The sequence below is a fragment of the Zingiber officinale genome, chromosome 4A (genome assembly GCF_018446385.1).
Source record: "Zingiber officinale cultivar Zhangliang chromosome 4A, Zo_v1.1, whole genome shotgun sequence".
Lineage (NCBI taxonomy): Eukaryota > Viridiplantae > Streptophyta > Magnoliopsida > Zingiberales > Zingiberaceae > Zingiber > Zingiber officinale.
Window position 1 is genome coordinate 50,623,329 of NC_055992.1, and position 11,318 is coordinate 50,634,646.

An 11,318-nucleotide genomic window follows, 5' to 3' on the forward strand; every position below is an offset into this window, starting at 1 on the left:
CCTCCGGCGTCGGCAAAGGGTTTTTTTTTCGGCTGGTTTTCACCCGTGGGTGACCATTCCGACAAGGAGAGCTCGGGAAATACAAGGAAACGATGGAATCGAAGCTCCGCCGAAACCCTAGAGCACTTCCCCTCCGGTTGTAAGTCCAAGAACTCAATGTGAGTTGCTTCTCACCTGCAGTAGGAGTAGTTTTCGGGATTTCAAACGCTTTCTTTTGCTTCTTCTTCATAGATTAAGTTTCAGAATAAGGTTTTGGTGGTGCATGCTAAGTTTCAATGGGATACGATTATTCCTGATGCTCGGTTAGGTACAATTGGGTTTTGGTATTGTTAGTGTTGTGCAATTTGAATGGTGAAACTTTGTTTTCCTATGGTTCTGATATTGCTGGACGGTTTTAAATTGGAACAATGAAGTTCTTCTCCGCTGTGCTTCTTAGCAATGTCATTGAGTAGATAAGTTGCAATTAGAAGTGTGCTACTGCATTTGCTTAATTGAATTGCTGAGGTTGTAGGGAAACTTAGTCGACTTTGTGCAGAATTTTAGAGTGCATGAACAGAATGTTTTCCTTTTCCTTAAGCATTTCAATTAGAATCTTTTTATTCGGTTTAGATGTGAAAAGCATGCACAGTTTCCTCTTTAGTATGCAGATTTAGTTATTTCCATGCTATCCAATGAGCATGATCAGTTTCTTTTGCCACTAGATATGCACGGTGATACTTTCTAGTCTCTTTTGCTATTTGAATATCTTGAGCATGCAATTATTAGTTTCTTTGCTTTTACCTAAGCATGAGTTTCTGTCTTTAAGAACTATAAGCAAGAAAGACTAAGGTCTAGACTTGATTTCAATTCCAGAAGATTGAATATCAAAAGCGCACACAAGGTGTTTGCTTAAATGCCAAGTAAGGGCAAGTATAAAGAAGTTATAGTTAAAAAGAAAGTATTTTACTTTTAAAGGGCATGTACCGAACACAAGGTCCAAGGGATGGGCTCCAAGATGCCCCTAGGCACAAGGCCTAGAAGTATCTTAGTAGTTTCGGGATTAGCTACCTCGATTCTTATTAAGAATGCACGCTAAGTGGTACAAAGCCGGGCCCAAAAGAAGTTTATTATTATTTTGAAGTATTAAAGTATATGTTTTGAAACAAATGAAACAAGCTTCAAATATGTTTAGAATTAGAAAGTTTAGTTTCTTGTTGTTTGAAGCATTCAGTAGTAGTTTTATTTGTTTCTTGCTATTAGATTATTCAGCATGTTTAGTTTTATTTGCTTTCAGCATACTGTTATAGTTTTATTCTTATGAGCATGTTTAGCTTTACATGTTTAGTAGTTTTACATGTTTAGTAGCTTTACATGTTTAGTATGCTTCTCTTATTGGTTTATGAGCATATTTAGCTATACAATGATTAGCATTTCAGTTAGCATGATTTCCTTTGCTATATATGAGCATGAGTAGTTTTATATGTTAGCATTCAGTTTTAGCATGTGTTTATTTATATACATGTATTTCGAGTTTTTGTGAGTAGATAGCGCTCACTAAGCTTTATGCTTATAGACTGCATTTCCTCCTACTGCAGATAAAGGGAAAGAAAAGATACAGTGAAGGAAGGCGACAAGGAGATGCAAGAGGGGTGTGTGATGTGTGGACTATGGAGGTCCTTGGGACTTAGCTAAAGAACTCATTTAGTTTAAGAATTTGTTTAGTTTAATTTATTATTAAGTTGATAAGAAAATTATGTAGTAAGAAGTTATGTTTCCGTTTTCATTATCTGCATGATTTGAATTATTAAACTGCGTGGTTGTGGTTAGTTTTCATTTCTTATTAAACTGCGTGGTTGATTGAAATATATTTCCAGCCGCCTGTGGCTGAGTATATTATGCTTGTATTATGGGAAATGGTCACCGGTACAGGGGAGACTCTGTCGAAATTTTTCGGTAGGGTTTTCCTAGAGATTTTTAATAAACCAGTTAAGTAGAGTTAGTAGATAAGTAACGGTCACTTTTGGAGAGTAGTAGTAGTAGTAGTAAGAAGGGTGGTCGTTATAGTTGGTATCAGAGCAGTTCCCATTCTCCAGCATCACACACACATCAGCATCATCTTTGTCGTCTTCAAGTAAGAAAGTATTTAAGTTCTTTCTTTATTGCTTTCCTTTATTATTATTTGCAGTATAGAGTGATTGCTCATAAGTGCTTAAGTAAGATAGAAGATTTAGTTTCCCTTTTCTTTATTCATATTTATGTATGTTTAGAAAGGATTATGTTTAGAAAGGATAGAGAAGATAACAAGTCTTTTTCTCTGTCTAACTAGATGTCAAGAAGAGGACGTCCCCGTACCGCTCGTACTGTGGACCGAACACAGGAGAATGAAGAGCCCAAAGTAGCTGAACCGAATCTCTCTGAAGTTGTTGCTCAACTTCAGAGACAGGTGGCAGAGCAACAGCAAGTGATCGTTAATCTGATGGCGAATCAGCAGCCAGTCCCTCCCACTCCTCCAACAGTAACTGTGGAGACTTCAGTGGTAACTGAGGTTCCACCAGCTGCCCAGGGAGTTGTCACAGCATCCCAGAGACAAGAAGCTTACCTCATACAGTGACTGAAACTGAAACCAGAGAGCTTCTCAGGCACGACTGAGCCCTGGGATGCCTAGGCTTGGTTCAAAACACTGGAGAGCACCATGGAGCTTCTTGACTGGCCAGAAGTCGAGAAGGTCAAGTGTGCCTCCTTTTGCCTGACTGGAGACGCACGTATGTGGTGGGAGAGAGTCAAGAGCAAGAGGGCAGTCAATCAGATGAGATGGATTGATTTTGAGACAGAGTTCTACGATGAGTTCTTCCGCCAAAGGATCACCAATAAGCACTACGAGGAGTTTATGGAGTTCAGACAGGGTGATCTGACAGTGGAGGAAGCAGTTAAAAGATTCAATAGGCTAGCTCGTATCTGCCCAGAGCTAGTAAGCACGGGGAAGGAACAAGTCAGACTAATGCTCAGGATGCTGAAGCCAGTGATAGCACTTAATGTGAGTAGTGGAACTCACCAACCTCAGACTGGCGAAGAGCTGGTCAGCAGAGCATTAGTTGTTGAGCACTATCTGGACAGCATCAGGGCACAACGAGCGCAGCATAAGTCAGTCAAGATCGAAGAGAAGACAGCTGGGAGTCAGAAAACTCAGTTAAATAATCAGAACTGGAAAGGCAAGGGTACTAAAAGAAAGCAGTGGAATTCAGGGAGTAATCAGAAGGGAGGGCCAGAAAACAAGCAGACTAATTTTCCTCCCTGCTCCAAATGTGGGAGAACACATTCAGGAGCCTGTCTTTTGGGTAAGACTGGATGTTATTCTTGTGGTCAGGAAGGACACATGGCTAAACAGTGTCCTAACAAGTTCAAAGCACCTCAGCCACAGCCAATACAATATGGAGGCAAGCCTCAGTTACATTACATGCCTGCAACTCTGGAAGGACCTCAGCTCAGTCAAGGAAGGTTGGAAGCTCCACCAGTTCCAGCCGATGCCAGAGTATTCTCCCTCACTAAAGAGGAAGTTGCTAGTGCCTTCACGGTCGTAACAGGTCAAGTAGTTATTTTTCAGCATATAGCTACTGCACTATTTGATACTAGGGCGACCCATTCTTTTGTATCCATACCTTTTGCCAAAGAATTACAGGTACCTACAGAAAGCATGAATTCCAAGTTCCTGACAACCCTACCTTCTGGGGAAGTCATGGAATCCAGTCAGTGGCTTCGGTCTGTACCAGTCAGAATTTCAGACCGAGAGCTATGTGTTAACCTGGTAATCCTCGCTATGCAGGATTTCAATATCATTTTTGGCATGGATTTCCTCAGCAAGTACAGTGCTTCAGTGGACTGCCGCAGAAGGAAAGTAATCTTTAGTCCAGAAGGTGAATCATCCTTTGAATTTACAGGAATGCCAAAGAGGAAGACCCAGAAATTCCTCTCTTCCCTCACAGCTCACCAGATGTTAGCTAAAGGATGCGCTGGTTTTCTTGCATCCATTGTGAGTACAGAAGAAGAGGAAGACCCAAGCCAGAGGAAGTTCGGGTAGTCTGTGAGTATCCAGAGGTATTCCCAGAAGAGTTACCTGGACTACCTCCCCATAGGGAAGTGGAGTTTGAGATTGAACTAGTTCCTGGTACCGGTTGTTACGCTCCGCAAGTGTACGGAAATGTCGCAAGTAATATAAAAGATTATCGTATCCACAGGGACTGGAATAAGCACTAGAAATGTCTCAATGCGAATTAGCTAAACGATTATCCAATCGTTTCAAATGCAAAGTAAGGGTAAACAAATCTAATATTAAAGATCAACAAACAAGAGTTTAGTGTTTTGGGTTATGATAAAGGAGATTCTAGGAGCTTAGGTTTCTTTGTAAGATTTCTTGAATGTAAATGGTTCACCAATTCTTTTCCCTCAATTGTCAAACACTTGTAGAAAGTTGCCGGTTCTCTCTTGCAATAGATAACCGGCTAAGGACCCAGAAATGTATCTAAATATGATCAATTAGATGTGAACCTACGTTGTCCTTACACAGAAGCGCACCTATTACTATGCCTTCCTCGGATATCAACATAGAAGCCCACAACTTATTAATCTATCAAGATACAAGAAACTAATCACAAAATCCATCCTACTCTCTTGAATATTCCTATTTCCTCTTCAAGATTATCTCTCAAATGTCCTTACACGGGCTTGCACCTGTCACGTGGATCCCTCGGATGATCGAGTGAGAGTTTATCTCTACAAAGTCCACAAGAAATCCAAACAATCAATCAAGAATGAGAATTAAGCACAAATCACCATTAATCATTCAAGATCTAATTGATACAAGCAAGACAATGTCATTGAAACAAGAAAAATGACAAATCCATAAGAGATTACATCAATCCATCATACAAATACTCCCTTAATCCTAGAATACAAGATCTACTCCATGAATCGAGGAAGAAAATCTGAAGAAATCAAGATTACAAGCATTTCTTAAATCCCCAATCCAAGAAACCAAGAAGAGGGGGAAAGAGAAAACTTATCTACGAAGAAGCCTCGTCTTCTCGGATCCAATCCTCGCTCCGGAGTCGAAATCGTCAAGATCTCCCTTAGAATCGCCCAGAAATCCTCCCAAGAATGGGAGGAAACCACCAAATCTTGCCTTCTCCCAAAGGGGGAGAGATCCCCTTTCAATTCATGAAGGAAGGTTTAAATAGAGGAGGAAATCGGGCGCCACACGACCGCTGTGTGAGATTCACACGGCCATGTCCAGTTCCTTCTCTGCCAAAGCTGCACGGCCGTGTGGTGCCACACGGCCAGGACCCTTCTGCTCTCTGGAAATGCTACACGGCCGTGTGGTGCACACGGCCACCACCTGCTTGGTCTCTGGAAACTTCACACGGTCGTGTGATGCACACGGCCACCACCTGCTTGGCCTCTGGAAACCTAACACGGCCGTGTAGATCCACACGTCCATGTAAGGCATCTGCTCTGATTTCTTCAAATCAAGACACGGTCGTGTGAGATTCACACGGCCATGTTCTCTTCCCTTCCTGTTAAGACTACATGGCCATGTGTGGTACACGGCCTGATGATCTCTCCCTTCAATTACTTCCAAGCTTGCCCGAGGACGCATAATCTTCACCAATTTCGACTCCTGTGTACAGAAAATGCACAAAAATCAGATCTCCGAACCAAAAGAGTAAATATGCTAGAAGGAAAGCTGGAAGTATAAAAATGCATAGATCAAGCATGCTCAAAGTATGTAAATGTGCGTAAAAACATGCATAAAAGAGTATATAATCTACGCACATCACACCCCCAGACTTAAAACTTTGCTTGTCCTCAAGCAAAATGCTGCAGTCTAAATTCATATGTTCTACAACACATTCATAAAACCTAGTGCACTTTCCTAATTCTATCAAAAAGTTTCATTAACAAGCATGATCATGGAAACAAGTAAAGTATGGTTCAAGCATAAGAATCTTGTGCACAGTGTAAAAGTAACTCAACACCCTTCAAGTCTCAATCCATGTCCTAGTCAAGTCATCATCGAATTTGAATTCCTAATGTTTCCAGTGAAAGACAAGTAACCAGTGATAGGCACTTACTCACCATTCACTTGGTTCATATTTCTCAACTAACCCAAGGTCTCAAAGGTGTGCTCAATCTCAAGAGAAGCTAAGCAGTCATTTCCCCAGTAACCTAACTCGGTCTCAAAGGGGTGACTTGCTAGATTCCACTCATGACAACTGTTTTTTATATCCCCCCCCCTTTTTTTTTTTTTATAAGCGTTTGCATTGTGTAAAACTTATTCACAAATATACTTTTAGCACACATGTTGGGATATTTTGATTTTTCCAAATGAGCTTTAATGATTTGAGCCTCATCCAGTAACCAAAATGAAAGTTGATAAATCACCATGGAAACCAAGTACTAAGCAAACAAGATGAATTATGACTATTTCAATGACATCAACTATTCAAGCATCAAGCACAAGTGTAGTGAAGATAAAATCCTTAAGGTTGAACCAAAACTAGAACTCATCATCATAAGATTCTTAGCTTATTAATGCTTCCCAAGATAGAAAAAAGAACTACACAAAGTTTACTACTAGCATCATTCGAACATCATGAATCAAGACAATAATCGTGCTAACATTTCACTTAAATCCAAGAAAGCATATAAGTGAAGATTTGATGTTCTCAATTTTTTTTTTTTTCGCCATGATTATTTCAAAAACAAGCAAAATAAAGCAACAAGCAATGAAAATAAGAACCAACATGAAAAACTAGCAAAAACTAAAAACTGAAAACCAAACTAAATAGTACATGACACCCCCCAGACTTAAACTTTTCATCGTCCCGATGAAATCAATATGGTGGAGGAGGTGGAGGTGGACGAGGAAAAGGGGGTCTACGACGTGGTTGGCCAATAGGAAAACTAGGAAAACCTGGAATTTCACCCAAGGATCTATGATACTCATATAAAGCATCTACTTGTTGGCTAGTAAGTGTCATGCTCTGCATAAAATCTCTCATCCTAGCCTGATCAGTATCATAATCCTGCACAAACTCAGCCACTTGACCTTGAAAATTCCTCGTAAACTGAAAATGATTTTGTACCTCCCTAGACTGATCATCAGATAAAGAGAAGCGACCCTCCAACATTTTTCGTTGGGCATCTTGCTTCTCATGAAGTGATTCTAGAGACGTACGAAAATCTGAAAAATCAAACCTAGAAGATCCCGTGCCATATGCAAAAGAATGCCTAGCAGGCTCCATAAAACTAGAAGGCTGCGGGTGTCCAAATGACGAGGGCTCATGATGTGGCTCAGTGTCTCCAGGTATAGAAGGGTTATCCTCAAAATCTAACTCAGAAATTACCCAATTAGCCGGGTTACGAATAGTAGTTCGTTCAGGAAAAGGAAGGGGTAAAGGAGAACCACTCCTCCTAGGAAACGCGAAACCATTCTCATCCCGAACAATAATTTTCAAAGCAAGACATGCATCAATGTCAATTATGTCATTACCATGAATTATTTCCAACCCATCAACATCAAGATTTAAATTATAAGCTATTCGGGTAATCAAACCACCAAAAATAATTGATCCCAATGATGCCCTAGCAGATCTTAATAAGGTTTGAACAAAATGAAAACCAGAATCAAATTCAACCTTATAAAGCATAGCCCATAAAGCATAAAGCTCTATCTTTTTAACTACCCCATCACTCTCTCCCCTACCAAAAATAGTTTTACTCATGACTCTATGTAGATACCTAAAGATGGGGTTTTGCATATTGGAGGCCTTAGCTCTTGAAGGCTCATAAGGTTGATCTAACCCAGTTATTGCATTCCAAAAATGATTCCAATTAAACCTTGGATCAAACCTACGAGGGCTCCCGGTGGTTAATCCAAAACAAGAATTAAAGTCACTAAATATCCATAGAAATTCTTGATTCATTAGTCTAAATGAGATTTTTCCAAAATAATCATCTTCATTAGTAAAATGGACATCCAATGAACTTAAAAATTCCAAAACAAGACGAGGATATGTAGGCAAATGTGTGTACATAATATCACTCCAATCCAAAAACCCAATCATCAAATCTACATCTTCCCTAATTCCAAGCATATCAAGAACAGTTGGGTCCATATATCTAGTACACACTATCTTTCTATTGACAAGAATTGCAAATCTAGTTACTTGATCATCATTTCTAAACACAATATTGAATTCATTATCATTACCTTCGTTACGTGAAGTCCTTTTGCCTTTTCCTTTCACTGGTTGTTTTCCTTTGTCCCTTGATGGCTCCTCCTCTTGGTCCCCACTGGATCCACCACCTCTTTTGCGAAGTTTCTTCAAAATGTTGGACATCTTAATGAGTTTAGACAGGGGAAGAATTATCTAGGGTTGGAAGAATGAAACTCAAAGAACAAAACTTCAAAGAGCAAAGCTCTTAGGTTAGGAGAATGAAAAGTGAGGAGGAGAATCCGGATCTAAGAGATCTTGAGAGATTAGAGAGGAGTTTTTAAGAGATTGGGAGAGAAAAAGATGTTTTGGAGAGTTGGGGATGTGCAGGACACGGCCAAGATCTGGCCGTGTGAGGTAGAAGGAAGACTTTAATAGCTCCCCTACACGGGCCGTGCAGATCCACACGGCCTCCCCCTCTTCCTTCTCTGGATTCCAGACACGGGCCGTGCAGATCCACACGGCCTCCCCCTCTTCTTTCACTGGTTTCCTCGCACGGCCGTGTCTGGGACACGGCCTCTCCATCTTTCTTCTCGGGATTCTTTACACGGCCGTGTTTGAGATACTGCCTAGGCCCTTTTCTCCTCGGGAAATCCTACACGGCCGTGTCTGGATGACACGGCCCAAGCACTTCCCTTCTCTGCAACTTTTACCTGGTCGTATATAGCACACGGTCGGGCTCTGTTTTGCACCTAACCTGAAAACAAAATCAAAAGAATGCATCAAACTAAAAGAAATTAAAATACAAATCAAAACTGACTAAAAGAACCCTTGGGTTGCCTCCCAAGAAGCGCTTGTTTAAGGTCTTTAGCTCGACCAAACTTGATCATTCGCTTCTTTTCCTCGCCCTTGGAGGACAGATATACTTTTCATTTTTGTTGGGAGATCTTCTCCCAACATCTTCCACCACATTGTCTCCTTCGTTTGGTGGCCTTCCATGAGGATGGAAATTCCATTCCTCAAGTTTATAAATGCTTGTCCTGCTACAAGCATTTAAAAGAGACGAGACATGGTTAGAGATATTAGATAAATCATATTCCAACCTTTCCTTACCAATTACCAAAGAAAGCTTATGATTTTTGACATCAATTATAGCTCCAGCTGTAGCAAGGAAAGGTCTTCCTAATATGATAGGAATCCTAGGGTCCTCTTCCATGTCCAACACGACAAAATCTGTGGGAATAACATTCCCATCCACCTCTACTGGCACATCTTCTATAATACTGCAGGAATGGTCGGCAAGTTGAAGTGCCATAGTAGTAAGTTTAATATTTTTGAGACCTAATTTATTACAAATTGAATAGGGAATGAGGCTAACACTTGCCCCCAAATCACAAAAAGCTTTTTCAAAAAATTCTTTTCCTATGCTGCAAGGAATATAAAAGCTCCCTGGGTCCTTTAGTTTTGGGGAAGTGTTCTTCTCAAAAATAGCACTACATTCCTCACTAAGCGCAATGGTCTCAACCTCTCCTCTTCTTCTCTTGTTTGACATGAGATCCTTCAGGAATTTGGCAAATCTAGGCATTTGAAGAATAGCATCAATAAGAGGTACCTCTACACAAATTTCCTTAACTTTTTCTAAAAACTTGCCAAATTCTTCATCTTTCTTGAGCATTGTAAGTCTCTGAGGAAAAGGGACAGCTTTGCTCTGATGGTTCAGTGGAAGAGTCTCTTCAACCTCAATGGTACTCTCCTCATTAGCTTGAATCTGATTTGGTATAAGAGGAGAGAGCTCTTCTTCTTTTTGTATCCCTTTTGGAGCAGTCACTTGGGGGTCTCCCAAGGTCCGTCCGCTCCTAAGCTCAATTCTATTGCAATGCTCCATAGGATTCACATCAGGTTTTCCTGGAAGTTGTCCTGGTGCTCTGGATGATGAGGAAGCTAGTTGGGCAATTTGACTATCCTGGATCTTTTGATGCTTTTCAGAATTATCCATTCTCTGAATGAGCTTTGCTAAATCTTGCTTCATTTCATTCTGACCTGAGATAATTTCTTCAAGCATCTTTTCAATATTCGACTTTGGTAAGCCTTGAGAAAATAGATGTTGAAAATTTTGTTGCCCAGCTTGAAAATTTGGTCTTGCCCCCATAGATGGTCCTTGATCTTGATTATTTCTGTAAGAAAAATTGGGATGACTCTTCCATCCAGGGTTATAAGTATTTGAGTATGGGTTGTTCTGCCTTTGATTGTAACTCATGATTGCATCACATTGTTCCAGTTGATTGATTTGTGCAGTGATAGCTCCCGATGGACATGAGTCATTTGAGTGCTCTGAACTCCCACATACTTCACAAGATGTACCAATAGCATTGACCATATTAGCACTAGTCCCCATATTCTCAAATTTCTTTGTAAGAGCGTCCAATTTTACAGACAAAAGAGTGACTGCATCTACATCAAACTTCCCTGATGCTTTAATTGTTGGGTTTACAGAAGAATAGCCACCACTTCTTTCATTTGACCATTGATGATGATTTTGTGCTACACTGTCAATAATTTCTTCAGCTTCATCTAAACTTTTGTTCATAAGTGCCCCTCCAGCAGCTGAATCAAGGGACACTTTGGTATGATAGTTGATACTTTATAAAAAGTGTGCAACACTAACCATCTTTCCAACCCATGATGTGGGCATTGTCTGAGCATACTATTATATCTATCCCATGCTTCAAAAAGAGATTCTGAGTCAGTCTACTTGAAGCTTGCAATTAAATTCCTCATATGAGCTGTTTTGCTTGGTGGATAGAATTTATCAAGAAACTGTTGCTCACACTGCTCCCAAGTGGTGATGCTATTAGGGGCCAAAGAATTCAGCCATTGCTTTGCCCTATCTCTTAGAGAAAACCCAAATAATAATAATCTAACTGCATCTGAAGGAACTCCATTCATTTTCATGGTACCACATATTTCATAAAAGACCTCTAAGTGTTGATTGGGGTCTTCATGAGATCCTCCACCAAATTGGTTCTGCTGCACCATAGATATAATTGCGGGTTTGATCTCAAAGTTATTAGCTTCCACTGAAGGTCTTGAAATACTAGATCGAAAAGCTCTTGCATAAGGTGCTGCATA

At 40.3% G+C, this 11,318-nt stretch overlaps 1 non-coding gene across 1 annotated transcript; it reads left to right on the plus strand.

Annotated features, from left to right (window-relative positions):
• Positions 1–10,863: 10,863 nt before the first annotated feature.
• On the plus strand, positions 10,864–10,969 carry LOC121974042. The gene has a single exon (XR_006109920.1). It is a non-coding gene; the product is annotated as a small nucleolar RNA R71 (small nucleolar RNA).
• Positions 10,970–11,318: the final 349 nt, after the last annotated feature.